The sequence below is a fragment of the Setaria viridis genome, chromosome 5 (genome assembly GCF_005286985.2).
Source record: "Setaria viridis chromosome 5, Setaria_viridis_v4.0, whole genome shotgun sequence".
In the NCBI taxonomy this organism is placed as follows: domain Eukaryota; kingdom Viridiplantae; phylum Streptophyta; class Magnoliopsida; order Poales; family Poaceae; genus Setaria; species Setaria viridis.
Genome location: NC_048267.2, coordinates 9,722,625 through 9,739,098, shown reverse-complemented (window position 1 = coordinate 9,739,098; position 16,474 = coordinate 9,722,625). Strand labels below are relative to the sequence as shown.

The 16,474-nt window shown below is 44.4% G+C and overlaps 1 long non-coding RNA gene and 1 pseudogene across 1 annotated transcript; both read left to right on the top strand.

The window, feature by feature from the left end:
* The first annotated feature begins 28 nt into the window (after positions 1 to 28).
* Positions 29 to 3,933, top strand: LOC117855670 (uncharacterized). The gene is made up of 2 exons (XR_011898388.1): positions 29 to 407; positions 3,497 to 3,933. It is a non-coding gene; the product is annotated as an uncharacterized lncRNA (long non-coding RNA).
* Positions 3,934 to 8,034: 4,101 nt separating this feature from the next.
* LOC140222776 (uncharacterized) lies at positions 8,035 to 14,467 on the top strand (annotated as a pseudogene).
* The last annotated feature ends 2,007 nt before the right edge of the window (positions 14,468 to 16,474 follow it).

The following is a 16,474-nucleotide window of genomic DNA, read 5'->3' as shown; positions in this document are numbered from 1 at the left end:
CGATCGATATCCACCACGAAAACCGAACCAAATCAAATGGCGTCTTCTCCTTCGCCCTCCTCTCTCTCTCTCTCTCTCTCTCTCTCTCTCTCTCTCTCTCTGCCCTAGCATAAGCCCTGCAGCCTTCGCCTCCGCTCTCGGTCTGGCGGACGGCGGCCGCGGTGCTCTCTTCCCGTTCGCACGGTGTTACCTGGGCGTCCTCGCGCGGGCGTACGTCCTCGCGCTGCTGGAGCTTTCCGGCGCCGCTCGGCCGGAGCAGACGGTCGCCGCGGCGGCGGTCTCGGCCGATGGCGGCGCGGCGGCGGAGGCGTACCTCAACGCCGGTATGGAGTCCATTGTTTTCGAGGCGTCTCCCCACGAACCGATGATGGTGGATTGGTGGGAAAAACGCCGCGTCCACACGAGTGGTGAGCTTTCCGGCTTCCACTCTCACGTATCCCCTTGCTCCTGTTCGCTCAGCTATTGGAATATTACTAATTTGCTATTACATATAGGGTAAAGTGCTCCTAGTATTGGTAGTCCACATGTGCCCAATTTTATAAGGCAAATTTTGTCATTTGAAGAGGTAAAAAGTCAAATTTATAAATTTTGACCAACAATTAGTGAAATAATCTGCACGGTATGTTTATAGAAGTTTTATCAACAGATCAAAGTGCTTTCAATATGACGTTGACTTTGTGCAAATGAATATATTCCAAAAGAAATTCAAGGTCAAAATCTACCTTTGGAGTCTTTTTTCATTTTATTGTACCGCACTCACGTTCGAATCTATTATTTTGTTCGTACATGTGAAGTGTGGCAGAATTCTTGAACTTCAGTTAGATTTTCTGCCTACACTAGACTATGAGGAAGTTTTGGCAAATTTCGTAAATTTTGCAAGCTGTGGAGGTTAAAGACAGGGACTGTAGGATAATGAAAGGATTTGGTTCTGATTTTTTTTTTCTCTGGAAATGAACCTGGCAGTGTTTTGACGATGGCGTTTTAAGCTACTTTTAATGGTCGTGTCGCTGGGTTCAGAGAGATTTCCAAGATTTGGGCAAACACAGAAAGGTGCAAATTTTGTATAGTTTAGCTCAGATTATATATATTTGTTGTCTGCCTACACTTCTTGGGCTGGTAGATTTTCTCCACTTGTTTCCTGAAGGTCCTGGATTCAAACTAGCCTTCTTGCAAAATAAGCAAGGGTGAGACTACCTAGAAATTCCCTTCCGCAGATCCTGCCTTTTGCGAGAGATTTTAGCACTGGATGGGCCCTTCTTGCTGGTTCGTGAATACATTGATGTCTATGATTTCAGTATCATCTCATCAGACGAAGAACTTGTGTCTTCTCTTGCTGAAGTCATTTTCTTATGTGTCATCGAGGATGTCAGAAAGAACTAGTTCAGGGGCACTGGCAGTTTCTTTCACATGTGATAGCTCGTATGCACAGGCAGGGGCGGACCTGTGGGTAGGGCCAGTAGGGCCGTGGCCCTAGTCTTGAGCCTTGTAGCAAGGTATGGTCCCATCCTCGTTCCTGCATTCCAGGCCAGCACACCTACCACGTCTACGTGCCTTCACTTGGTCTGTACGCCTATGTCCTTCTCTCTTTCTGCGTTTTTCTTCTTTGCAGCAGCATGCCCCGCTAGGCCAAAAAAATTTACCCTGGCAGCTAAATGGGCTCCGTGCTTGCGGACCGAGCACCCACCAGCAACCTTAAGCCAGTACAAATGGTGTCAGTGCTGGCAGGTGCTCGCCCGCCAGCACAGACCGCTATGTACTGACGGGCACCGTTAGCCACCCGCTAGCGCAGAGACTTTCTGTGCTGGCGGGTGATGCCAGCACAGATATTTTTTGAAAATAAAGAAAAAGCCTACTTGCTACTCATCCCCGCCGCCTGTCGCCCTCTCGTCCCCACCGCCGCCCGCCGCTCCCGCGCTCGCTGCCGCTCGTCCCCGCTGCTCCCGCGCTCGCCGCCACCCGCCGCACCTGCTCGTCCCCGTCGCGCCCACCGCCACTCCTGCTCCTGCCGAAGCCGTGCCTACCGCCGCTCCCGCCGCTCGCCGAAGCTGCCACCGTTCCCGCCGCCTGCTCACGCTGTCTGGAGAGATAAGATAAGGATGGGACATGGGAGATGGGAGGCCAGGAGAGATAAGATAAGGCCAGCCTCGCTGAAGATAAGGGAGATGTAGTGGGCTCTGTGCTAGCGGGCTACCTAAGTGCCCGCCAACACAAATGAGATTCTATTTGTGCTAGCAAGCGCTTAGGTAGCCCGCCAGCACAGAGCCATCTGTGCTGGCAGGTACCAGTCCGACGACCCCTGTCACCTTTATGCTGGCGGGTGCTAATTCCGTCCACTAGCACGCTAATTTCAACGTGGCAGCACAAATCGTTTCTGGTGTAGTGCCCGACCCGAGCTTATTAGCTTGCGCCATTGCTAGGCCACTTCATGCATGCCGTCTGCTACCTTGTGGCCTTGCCGAAGCGTCCTTGGTTGTCAACTGACACGGCAAGCAGAGCAGCAACCAGCGAGCGTGAGCACGTATATCCGTAGACCAGTGCTAGCGTGCCCAGCTTACCTAGTGGCCATTGTGCTTGCTTGCATCTTGTCGCATAGGAGGCAGCGATTCGAAGTTTCCCGTGCAGCTGTGTAGCAAACACTAGTAAAGGAAAAGTCAACTAACAATTAGTTGATTATATCCTGTTTCCGTTTAAGTGTAAACAATCGCAAAAATAAACTCAGTGAAGCAATTTATTGGGGGCCACACACACGATTTTTATGCCAGCACAATGGAGTGCTAGAATCGACTAATAATTATGCAATTTGTGTAGATTTTGAGAAAATATTATGCTATGATAGTCAATTTAGAAGACAATTTAGACTTTACGGTAGTATATGATATTTTCGTATATATATTGTTGTGGCATGACTCATGAGCCTTACAACTTAGCCCTAGTCTTGGCGAAAACCTGAGTCCGCTACTGTGCACATGATTTCTGAGGCAGGAGTAGTGAGGAATTCTATCAGATGCTTGGAGAGTCATTTTTCTAACAAACTTTTATCACAAAGTGTGCAAAACAAAGAATGGATGGTGGTCAGCTCCAAGTTATGAAAGTTTGGTGAAGGTAGAGGGTCCTGCGTTTCTCCTTTGGCTCAATACATTCCTACCTGTAAAGTACAAATTATTGCCAAATCATCTGATAATACAAATCTTGAAGGCTGTCATGAGATAGAAAGTAATAGATAGCCACTTATAGGTCACCTATAACAAGTACTGTTATTTCCTCCCTGTTTGTCATGAATATGTGAAATGTAAATTAGGTCATTCTTATTCTGTTTTGACTTGTTTCCATCCATTCCCGACACCTTTAAGTTATCTTATCAATATCCATCTTTGCTGGAATTCAGATCCATCAAAGATAATAAAGAACAATTTATGCTGATATTTCTAGGTCAAAGTTTACTTTCAATATTTATCTAGCTTCGTTTCTCAACATAAAATGCTCTTTTCTTATGCAGGCTCTTTGAACGACCCTTTTACTTTCTTGGCTGGTGGATCCTTGCTTAGTTTGGCTTCAAGAGGCAAAACATTGTTCATGGGAAGTTTAAATGTCTCATCTTGGATCTAGTGTTCTGATATCCACTTTCTGGATTAAAAATGAGGCACGAGTCTTTGCGAATCTATTGTTTATAAGAGGTCGGCAGATCCATTACATATGTACTCCATGCTCTTTCCGTTCTCTATAATCAAATATGTTAGATATGTGGATGTATTGTGTGCGTGTAGAGCCCCTGGCGTGTACGCCTAGGCTAGGGCCGGCTACTGTCGTGGCCCCTTGATTAGTATTTGGTGAGGATACCCTGAGATTGTTTCTGTTTCTATAAATCTCTCTAAGGGACTGCCTATATATTGTTGTACCCATTGTATGCCCTAATCAATCTATTATTTCACGCAATCTCTATTGCTCTCAAAATAAGTTTCTATAATGCAAACACAATCATCCATCACTTAGATTATTTTCCAATTTTTCACACGTTAAATTTGTTAATTCATATTTACTCCGTGCATTAGGCCCGTCATGTCAATGGCAAGATATGCTGCAATTATTTGCATGGAGGTTTGAAGTGGCCATGTGACCTCGTTTGTGTAGCTGCACATTATGGTGGAATATTAGGAAGCGGATCAAGCTAGCAGCTCACTATGTGCATGCTCAGTTGAGTTCTGTTGAACATATAAAGGAAACACAAAAACAGACAGTTGTTGTGCCGCCAAAGCTTTTGTCCGTGTCTTCTTTGAGTTCTTTCTCCCTGTGTTCATGCATGTTGTGAGAGCAGAGAACCACTGTGTGTAAGAGGGAGGGAAAGAGATCCTGGGCTAAGAAAACACTTGTTATATGTGCCCAAATAACACTGAATTGATATGCTTATGCGTGCCTAATTGTATCGTAGAATAACTATTCCATTTTATATTTTGTCTTATTTGCTCCTCTTGGTCAGATATGTGCTTATTGACTTTAGTCGAGAAAACGAAGGACTCATTTGACTGACCTCGCTGTATAATGGTTGATGCAGGTATTTGAGCTTGTGTTGCATAACCACCTGACTGCTTCATGGGCATCAATAGCAAGGATAATGCCTTTTTCTATTATGTTCAGCATCACAACGCTTTTATTCACATGTACAGTACCTCACCTTCACACGTCTAGATATTGCCTATGCTGTTTACCAGGTCTGCCTCCATATGCATGACCCGTGAGAGCCGCATCTTGCTGCTTTGAAGCGCATTCTTCGGTATGTACGTGGAACTCTTAACCTGGGCTTGCTCTTGCGACCATCTACTCAGTCTAATCTGCTTCTCTACTCCGACGCTGATTGGGTTGGCTGCCCGGACACCTGGAAATACACTTCAAGCTATGCCCTGTTTTTTGAGTGATAATCTAATCTCCTGGTCTTCCATGCGTTAGAATGCAGTCTCTCACTCGAGTGCCGAGGCTGAGTATCGGGCGGTTGCCAATGCCGTTGCTGAGGTTTCTTGGTTGTGCCAACTTCTTGTTGAGATGCATGTTCCTCTACGCCGCACCGTCTTGGTTTATTGTGATAACATTAGCACTGTCTACATGTCTTCGAACCCCGTTCAGCATCAGCACACCAAACATGTGGAGATTGATCTACACTTTGTTCATGGGCGCGTTGCCACCAGAGATGTCCGCGTTCTTCATGTTTTGATGAGCTCTCATTACGCGGACATCTTCACCAAAGGCCTGCCTTCTTCAGTGAACTGTTCACGAAGTTCAAGTCCAGTAGCCTTTTGTAATCTATTTAATTGCTCTTTGAGAATAGTTGATAAGGAAGAGGCTACGCTTTCTCTTATTTGTTTGTTACAATAGTTATTTTTATTTATTTGATACAATGTTTGCAATGCGACTCTTTAACTTTTCATATAATCCTCTTGATAAAAGCCTTATGCACAACATTTCTTAAGTTTTCCCTCTATTAAGCTGGATTCAATGAATCATCCATGTGATTTTTGGATTCAATGAATTCCCTGCATTAACTTTGTTTATATTCATTCTCTTGACTCTTGAGCCAATGAGCTCAAACCTACACTCTAGCACTTGATTCACTAATTTGTGGGTGGTCATGTTAGAAGATGGTAAGTCAGGTGGCATTTCAACCAATGCCACATAGCTTTGTACCATTGGGTAACAAATCCATTTGCAACACATCTGTATCAGGGGTGTATCATGGACTCATTCTGAACATATGTACTGCATATCTGTTTTATCTAATAATTTATATTCTCGGCCTCTTCTGGAGCCAGGCCTTAATTTTTTTCATCCAACTAATGTTACTCCAGTTGAATTGTTGATGCTGATAAATGCAAGATTTTCGTTTCTTTTTGGTTTGATGAGGTCAGTTCAAGATCCATGCTTGAAGAGGGGTTTTATCGCATTTCTTTTCTTCCCCACTTGCTTGCTGTCTAGCTATTTTCTTTCTTATGCATAATTTATGTAATCACTACTGCTCCTATTTACCAAAGAAAACTTGTTTCCAATTTCTCATATCTAGGCTTTTATAATGGTCTTCATGTCTTTTGCTGTTGCTTGCTCTTAGTTTGTCTTATACTAGTGTCTTGTAATCGTACACACTAAATAGAATTTACATGTTCTTTTTTCTGTTGAAACTGTTGTGCAGCATGAAGCCAATGGACTGGTATGAAGACTAAGGAGTGAGCATGCATAGACAATTGCGCAGGATTGCATGTCCCCAAAAACTGCTTTATTGCTTGCCTTGCCTTTCCCTGAAGAAGTGTGCAGATGACAATTTGAGCAGCTTAACTGCTATTTGGTATTCCAGACAAGGATCCTGTTTGGTTGCATGTTGCATGAGGTTTAAGTAGCTGAACTGCTGAAGCATCATATTGTATGATCCTGTTGAAATATGCAATGCACACTTGGAACATTCTAGAAGATTGTGAAGATCTCAAGAGACTAACTTTGTCATGTATAAGGATAAGATCCTGGCAAGGTATGAAGGTTCTAGAAAATTGGAGAGAATGCATGAGCTATAGTTGACATGCTTCATGGTGAAGTGTAGAATACTCTAAAACTAGATATTTTAGTATGGTAGAAATATAAGAAACTAGATAAGGATGAAGAGAGTTCTAGAGTTAGGATATTTTGCATGGAAGAGTGTGGAAATTGCCACATGGCAACACTACAATGATCATGAGCACATATAAATAGAGGTGCTCCCCCTCCCTCCTAGCCATACCATGGCACAGAGTGGCATGTGAACCATAGGTGAAAAGATGACAATGTTGCCATGTAGTGTAGTGGTATCATGGTAGGGTAGCCACATAAAGAGTGTAAAAGTGAGTGTTGTATCAGGTTGTGAGTAGGTGAATAAAAGATTTGGGTTCCCTTGTAAAGAGTTGGTCTCCCGTGTTGGTGTCGGTGTGAAGGTCTCCTTTAGTGTGGGTACAAAGTTCACAGAAGAAGTGGTGTCATACTACACTTTAGTGACACTTCTAGGAAGTTGGTGTTTAGTTTGGGGTGCCGATTTCTCAATAGATCCATTTGTATATAATGTTCTTCTCAATAGTAAAGAAGAAATTATAGCTAGTTTTACCAAATTCGGTCTTGTTACTCACAAAGTAGCTTGAAATAGTAAATAGTTATAAGCAAATTTCCCATATGGAAGTTGTCAATCACGGCAGAATCAATATTTTGGTGCCCACCAATGTTCTAAATAGCGGGCTATAGCGGCCATTTAGCGGCGCTATAGCGTTTCTAGTGACATATCGTGACGATATTGCACACTAGAGCGCTATCACAGCTAAGGCTGCAATAGTGTACTTTAGCGGCGCTAAATTGTTTAGCGTCGCATAGCGTTTAGTGCTTCAAACACAGTTCATATCTATGTAGGCCTAATTTGAATCTGAGATCATGTCCACCACTAGTTTTGGCCCAAAACCGATCCATCAATGCATTTTCCCCAATCCCGTGCTTCGCGGCGGCGCTGCTCCGTTGTCGCCATGGCGTTGCTTCGTTGTCGCCGCGGGCTGCGACGGTAGGTGCTGCTCCTCAGGCTGTGACTGGTGGCCACCCAGGGATGATGTCACAAGCAGAAGCAACACAGCCAAGTGAGGTTGCGCCAGGCAAGTTCATCATCTCCCCGTCCCTCTACTCCTACAGTTCAATGTGCGTTGTGATTTCTGATTGTGATTTATGAATTTGACAATTTGTGTTTAATTGTGTGTGCTTGTGCTTGTGCCTACTACAATTTGTCTCATTTATTTATTTTTACCATGCGTAGGCTTGGGCCAGTCAAGCACAGCATCAACAACACAAGTACAGGCTGCCATGGTTGACTCATCTGACCCAGCATGGAAGCATTGTACTTGTCTGAATCCAGCCAAGAAGAATTCTCTAAAGTGCAACTATTGTGAGAATACTTACACCGGTGGTATTACTCGAATCAAGTACCACCTTGCCAAGATTCCAAAGTCTAATGTTGCTAAGTGTGACCGTGTCCCGTCTGATGTAAAGGATGAAATGTATAAATTATTGACTAAGAAGAAGAATGCAAAGGAAAATAATGCCAAGCATAAGGAGGCTGCTAGAGCTGTGGTAGACTTGAGTCACTCGGAAGGAGAAGGAGGGTTTAGTGATGATGACGCTGAAACAACTTCTGTTGTTGTGCTAAGGAATGAGAGAAGCTCAAGTGGACCTATTGAGAAGTACTACAAGCTAACACCAAAAGAGGTTATAAATGCAAGGAAAGGCAAAGGGCTTGCCGAGAAGGTCCAGTCAAAGATTTCAACTCAGAAAAGAGAAGAGAAGATGGATCGTGCATGTGAGTACATCTGTCAGTTTTTTTATGAAGCAAGCATTCCACACAATGCAGTGACCCTTCCAAGCTTTGACCTTATGCTTGAAGCAATTGGAGACTAAGGTAGAAACTTGCAAGGTCCTAGTCCCTATGAGATGGGTGGCCCATTCTTGCAGAAAAGGAAAAGAAGGGTGTTGGATTCATTCAAGGTACATAAGGAATCTTGGGAGCTCACTGGTTGTAGCATGATGACAGATGCTTGGACAAATAAAAGAGGCCGAGGGGTGATGAATTTGGTTGTTCATAGTGCATATGGTGTTTGTTTCCTTGAATCTGTGGACTGTTCAACTATGAAGAAGGATGGGAAATACATCTTTGAACTAATTGATAGGTGTATAGATGACATAGGGGAGAAAAATGTAGTTCAAGTGGTGACTGACAATGCTAGAGTTAATGATACAACTGCTAGTTTATTGAGAGCAAAGCGCCTGTGGCGGAACCACCCAACTTAAACTGGTTTAAATGCACCTAATCGCTGTCGGAACAACAATTATCCGAAACACACTTAAAATAGTATAAGTCCGGTAGTCCGTCGAGTGTCCCTAGGACTCCTCGAACGATCCACGTCACGTCTCATAGCCATACACCAGGATTGCCTCCACGATGGGAAAGCATCAACAGATATTACATTTTTACATACATACATGAGGTACGAGTTATTACAGAACGTAGTTTGAAATAAACTTAACAGTGCAGGTCAGAGAGATTCTAGGAGTTTAAAACATAAACCGGTTCAGGTGGGAGATGAACATTTAAGTTTTCTTCTGAGGGTATTGCGAGACTCGTAACAATACCCTAGTTTTTCGAGGCTTCCTCCTCGGCGGACTCCTGCGGTGCTTCTGAAATAGCCACAAGGGATAACCCTGAGTACGGGGTACTCAGCAAGGCTTACCCGACTAACCAATATAAGAGATTTCTGGAACTATATGATAGCTGTTTAGTGTACTGGCTGACACACTTTTTGCCAAAAGAGCTTACTAAAAGTGAGACCTTAGCTTTATCTTTTATTCCAATTAAGTTATTACCTAACCATTCTAAATGATGACAAAAAGAATATTTTGCAAGCAGCAAGGTATTAAGTCATACACAAAATTATTAATGGGAAGACATTGCATTCATGAAATTATGCTACGATGCTCAACAGTGATCAAGTGCATTCATAACCGAGAATTGCGGCGATCCGGATCAATTTACATCATGCAGGAGAGTACCCTGATCACCAGCTATGTACGACTGTCCAGGTCGTACGTAACGACCTTTCGATTAGCAAACCCAAGGATTGGGAATAAGACTACCCGAACCCAGGGACGCACCCCCACATGGGACCCCACGTCTGGCCTGATCTCCATGTGAGTTTCAGGCTACGCCCCTGCCAATCTCCAGCACGTCAAACACGGGTACGAAATATTCCTGATCAGAGAGTCTACTAACCTACTGGGCTTTACTGGTCCCATACCCAGTAAGTAATCAGGTGTCATTCACTTGATCAAGGGTTAAGACAACGATCGGGCCTTAACCAGATTAAACTAGCAGACAGAACTAACCTCTCTAGCTTCTGCCTGCCTTTCAACTTTCCAAGCTACCTTTCCATGATTAACATGTATGACCCAACGTTTCGCCTTAAGGTTTGGTAAACAAGTTACTTTAAGCAACTAAGCATTTCTAGACTTGGATTACTTACTAATTGTTTGAACAAGTGGCAAAGATGTCCTTAAAACAAGGTATGATTATGCACAAGAATGGGTTTTAATCAACTCCTAAACTTAATGCAGTCATAAAAAAGATAACCGATAATTGGACACATGAAATAATAATTCCAAAGTAGATAGGTATAAATGCACCGGGGCTTGCCTTGTTCTAAAAAAATGTTAGCACTGTCCGACGGATTGGCCTCGCAGGGGATCAATTCAATGATCTCTTCAAACTTCGGAGATCCTTCTGATAATTCCAAGAAATCCTCTTCAGGCGCTTCGGTGTCTACGATATAGCATATGCATGGGTTAGTGATGCAACTTTTTGAATACAAGACTATACAACTTTCCTTTATAATAAAGTTGCAAGCCAACAAGGGACTACACAATTTATCATGATAAAGTTGCAAGCCAACACACAAAAACCCAAAAAGATTAACCCACCATTTTTATTTTCTTTACTAACCCTACCTTAGGCTTTTTCTTTTATTTTTAGAAAATATTATAATTATTTTCTAGTCTCAAAACCTAATTTCCTATGAGTTAATAATAGTTTGTAATTATGAAAACATTATTCCATATTTTATGTATTTAATAAAGGTTAAGTATTTATTTAAATACCTTAATGAAAAGGCATTAAACAAATACCTAAATTTTATTATTTTTCTTAGAGTATAAAAATTTTAATGCATAAAGAAAAATAAAACAATCCTAACAAAATTGGTTTCACTAATTTTGGACACCCCTAGAAATTTCTATGATTTAAATGGTGATATACGAATTTAATCTATTATTCTAGCAAAAGAAAGTCTAAATATTTCCAAAACCCCCCGGCCGAACCTTTCTTACTCACCCCCTTCCTACCTCCTCTCTCTTGCGCTGGGCCCGTGGCTCGGACCCACCTCCTTCCCCTATTTCTTCTACCCGCCGGCCCTTTTCTCCTCTGCCGGGCTCATTGGGCCGATTCTCTTTCCTTTCCTCTCTCTTAATCCGGTTCCAGCCCAACGGCCCAGCTGTCCTTTTTCTTTTTCTTTCCGTGGCACCGGCCTGTCCCACCGGCCCATCGGCCTGCTGGACCTCACAGGCCCACGACCTTTTTCCTTTATCAGCCCCCGCACTGGTACCTGGGCCTACTGGACTCCGGCCCACCACGCTTTCACTGCGCCCCGGCCGGCCCCTTTACTCTCCCCCCCTCTTTCTCCAACTGACATGCGGGCCCCTAACGCCAGGCACCATCTTCCTCCTCGTGCCAAAACCGAGCGCGACAGGGGGCGGCACGGCTCGCCGGCTGGCGCCCCACCAGCGACGGGGCCAGGTTGGGGAAGCATCCCCATGCTATAGCGCACCCGTGCGCAGCGGCAGCTCCCCGGGAGGCGGTCGGAGCTACCCTCTCCACGGCGGCGGGCGGCGAAGCTAACGGCCGGCCGTGGCCAAGCACGGCGACGGCGCAACTCACCCCTCCGACTACCCCTACAGCTTCCTAGTACCCCAGGCGCTTACCTACGGCTTACCACAAAGAAGAAAGACAACGGCAAGGTGATGCTCACCGTGAGTAGGAGGTCTTGCGGCGGCGGACGAAAACGGCGGCAGTCACGGGCGCGCCGGCGGAGAAGCTGGACGACAAGCTGACAGGGCTCTAGGTGAGGTATGAGCGGAGGTGTGGGCGAGAGGAATCGACGAGAGAGGCGTTGTGGCGGTGGAATTTTGGTCGACGACGGTAGCTTGACAGAGAGTGACGGCGGCGTTAAAAAGGCAGGGTGGCAAGGAGCGGCGGCGGGAGCGGTAGTTATTCGAAGGACTTACCGCGCGCATGGGCGACACCGTGGCCTAGTGCTAGGCTTGCGTGGTGAGGAGGTGGCGTAGATGTTGCGCTAGCGGACGATCGAAGACGCCGGCGGTGACACGTCCAGCTCTGCTTCTGTCGCCCCCCCCCCCCCCCCCCTTCTTTGCTTCTCTTTCACCCGAGGTTCAGAGCCCTCCCACGGCTGAGTTTGAATCCGACGGTCCACAAGTCGTTTAAGCAAAGTTGGAGATAAACTCGGACCCTTCAAATTATAGATAAACTCTTACCCGAGATAAACATCCAAAGGTTATCAAATTTGAACTTTTCTCTCTCGGGTAACTGAATTTCATTGAACCTCTGATTCAGTTCGTCAGACTTCATACATGGCCATTTACCCATCTTGTGAATCATTTTCAGTGGCCCAAATTCATTCTTCTCAGTCCAACTACTAACCATTCGTGTTCTACAACTATCAAAGATTCCATTTTGCTCATAAACACTTATACCTTTTGCACTACATCCTTCTGAATTTCGCTCCAAACTCAGCTACTGATTGCTGTTTTCAGACTTAGACAGTTTCAGCAGCTAAGTCAACCGTGGCAAAGTGCTGACTTTGAGCCTTAATTTGAATTTGGTCCCTTTACTTTTCTTGACCAACAACACCCCAATGTACTTGTCCAAAGTTCATACTTCATTGCTGTGTAGTTGCTTTGGTCCACTTATTTGGAAAATTTGGCAGAAATTAATTTCCAAAATGGACACTTACTCTGTTTTTCTGAAAATCCATTTTCGGACAATGAACAGTACACTCTTGTTTTGATTTTTCCATTGCCTTTCTTGAGATGTTTAGGACTAGGTTTAATCTTCAATCTTGATTCCCAAAGTTCTAAACACTCTCAAGCTTCCATTCCATATTTTTGCCCAATTTTTCTAAATTTAGAATTCAAAATTCAAATTTCGGTCAAATTTGACTTGAATTTGATTTTTAGTCAATTTCTTCTCTTTTTCTCCATAATTCACCTTTAAATTTTCTTAATCACCTTTGATGATTGAAACACCAGGTGTTATAGCGCCCCACCATATATTGGAATGGTTGTGCTGCCCATTGTATTGATCTCATGCTGGAGGACATCGGGAAGCTGCCATCAGTGGATGAAACAATTACTAAGGCAAGGTCTTTGACTGTGTTCCTTTATGCTGACACAAGGGTCTCGGAACTCATGAGGAAATTTCTTAGCAAAGATTTGGTCAGGTCTGGTGTCACTAGGTTTGCTACAGCTTATTTGAATTTGAAGAGCATACAAGACAACAAGAAATAATTGATGAGTTTTTTTAGGTCTGATGAACTCAATGAAATGGGGTACTTGAACAAGGTGAAAGGGAAGAATGCCAGTAGAGTTGTCTGCTTTGATAAATTTTGGAAAGGAGTTGATAATGTTGTTAATTTCTTTGAGCCATTGGTTAATGTCCTCAGGAGAATGGACAGTGATGTACCATCTATGGGCTTCTTGTATGGCTGCTTGTTGGATGCAATGGAAGAAATCTTTCAAATATTTGACGATGACCGTGGTCGATTTTAGGAAGTATGTGATATCATTGACAAGAGGTGGGACAACAAGTTGAAGACACCACTACATAGGGTTGGTTACTACCTGAACCCATATTATTATTATCCAAAGAAGCTAGATATTGAGTTAGATGGATCATTCAGAGAAGGACTAGTAAGCTATGTGACAAAGATGGTTGAAGATATTGAAGTTCAAGACCAAATCATTGTTGAGTTGGAGCACTGTCAGGATACAAATGGTACATTTGGAAAGTAAATGGCTATAAGACAAAGGAGAAACAAAAACTTTGATCCAGGTGAATACGTAGTTTTTATCTACATTTCTTCAATTCTTTCTTAAAATTAGTAGACACATGACTACTTTATTGTCATCAATTCCTGTTTTTAGCTAAATGGTGGCTGAATCATGGGACAAGTGCACCAAATCTTAGGAAATTGGCAATAAGAATCTTGGGTTTGACATGCAGCTCCTCTGCTTGTGAAAGGAATTGAAGTGCATTTGAACAAGTAAGAACTGAGTACATGTCAATTATGTAATTCTGTACAATACTTCTGTTATTTAATTCATAGTTCACCACGTCACAATTTATATGCAGGTTCCCACAAAAAGAAGAAATAAGCTACTTCACAATAGTATGAAAGATCTTGTCTTTGTTAAATTCAACTCTAAACTCAAGCAAAAGAAGAATGATAAAGTTAGGGACCCAATTGAGAAGGCAATTGCTAATGTTCTTCTCGAGAATGATGAAAATGAGTGGATCACTGGAATTGTGCCAAATGTTGAACAAGGATATGAAGCCGAGCAAGCTGAAGCATCATCAAAGGGAGAATCTTCACAGGGAGCAGCAACAACACAGTCCAAAAGAAAGAGAGGTATCCAGCACCGGTGCCTTAGGAAGAGGAGGAAGATTGTTCCTGTCATGGATGATGGAGTGCAATATGCTTCCTCTTCAGAATCAGAAGATAATTTGGACATCGACATGCAATCTCTGTCAGCTTCTAACGAGGATGCTGACAAATCCATCTCTCGCTCTAGTGATGATGAAGATATTTAGATACTTTTGCACTTGTGTTGTCTTATTGTGTGCCTTGAGATGCCAGATGAAGTGTGTGCATTCATTGTTTCATTTTATGTTGAAATACCTGCTGAAATTCCTTGTTTTGTGGCTGTATATGGCATGTTTTTTTAACCGCTATTTCCTTTAGCTGCCGCTATAGCTGCCATAGCTACGCTATAGCTGCCATAGCTGCGCTATAGTTGCCATAGATGTTTGAGCAGGCCTCCGCTAAATTCCATAGCTCGCTATTTAGAACATTGGTGCCCACAAGTAGCTTAGGACATATCAGTTGCTAGCTTCTTATTTTGACAGAATACATACGTGGCTCATATCATAGAGACGATGAACGGGCCTTGTATACTTTCTATCATGGTTCCCACAAGAGGCATATGTTTTACATTGCTAGAATTATAGAATATGCATGGAAATTCACTAACATTTCACACAAACAAAAAGAGTTGTGCCAGATAATCATATATATCACAGTATATTTGAACACAATCCTCTAGCATGTCAAAGATTCAAAGTAGAACCAACGACAGGCTAAATCTCACACATCCCCCATCTAGGATAAGGTAGCACCCACCCTTACAAGCAAAATCATGCACATCCACCATCTAAGATCTCAAAGAAGAAACCAACCCACCACGAGAAGCAAAATGACACACACCCCAAGCATCCAACAGAAGTTTGTACGACAAGTGCTGTCCTCCGGGCCCGCCACTGCTTGCAGTCCGCCGGCGCCTGCTACCGCTGCTGGAACCACCCCTCCCGCCGGTGCCGCCTGCACGCCTCCTCCTGACGAACCAACTGTGATCTCCCCAGCCACGCCCGCTGTCGGAACCACTCCTGTCGCCGGTGTCGCCCCCACGCCACGTCACCTCCTAGCGCTCCAACTGCGATCTCCTCGACCGATGGGTTGGCAGCGACGAGGCTCTCCAACTTCAGGTCATGCATCTCCGATCCGAGATGTTTCCAGTGCGTCCTCTCAAAGCTCACCTTGAAAGGGTTGGGCGCCTTCGCAGCATCGGCCTTCGAGTTCCTTCCACCCGACAACGACGCCTTGCCCTTCCCTTCGTCATCCACACACAAGGGATAAATCCCAAAAACAAAATCATAAGGGATTTGTTGGGGAAAAGCAACGCGCGTGGAAAGAGCTTGGAGGAAGAGGTTTTGATCAGGTGAGATGAATGTACTTTGCAGAGGGGTGAGGCTTGGGAGGAGAGACGTGAGAGGAGTGCTGCTTTATAGACAGGGCGTCACCTACGCGGCACTACCCTCGAGGCAGTGCTGTGATATTTGTGTCGGCTCGGCTCAGCCAGCGCAACTCGGCCTCGGCTCCTCCCAGCAGCATGCGCACGGCGGCAGCGGTGTCAAAAAATAATAGTTTTAAGTCTATTTTGAGAATTAACTATATAAAGTAGTCGCAAGCTCGCAACAGAATCGTACTGTTTCTCTGCCATTTCTATTTTCGCCGAGGCACTCACAGCTGTAGGTCACAAAATATCTTAAGCGGGGGAGATGATTTACCCCTCCAGCAAGTCAATAGACATATGCAACCCGTTCCAAGACCGCGAGACCTCCGGAATTCCGGAGGCTGAAATATGTCACTGGTCAGCGGTACCCGCGCCGCGTCGTATCCCCCATGCCCGCGCTTTTCTTCCCGCCAGCTCCCCCTTCCTCAGCGCATCCCGTAGCGTGCACATGCTGGTAGGACATGGGCTAGGCCTAGTACTACCCGGGCTGAATTATTTTGGCCCAATAATTTGCCGTCTCTTGCATTGCTGACTTCTGCATTCCTGCTGCTGGCCTTCTAGTAGTGCTAGCTACGTGGGCCAGGTTTTTTTTTTTTGCCGTTTAGGTAAACATTTCGAGCCTCCTGCCTGGCCCGTCAGGGTGCCTAACAGCCCAAATTCAACAAGCTCTGTGCTCCGGCTTCATTAATCAGGTTCGGGGATCAAGAAGGTCAGTACGTGTCCTTTTTTTATAAGGAAGGGGCCAGTA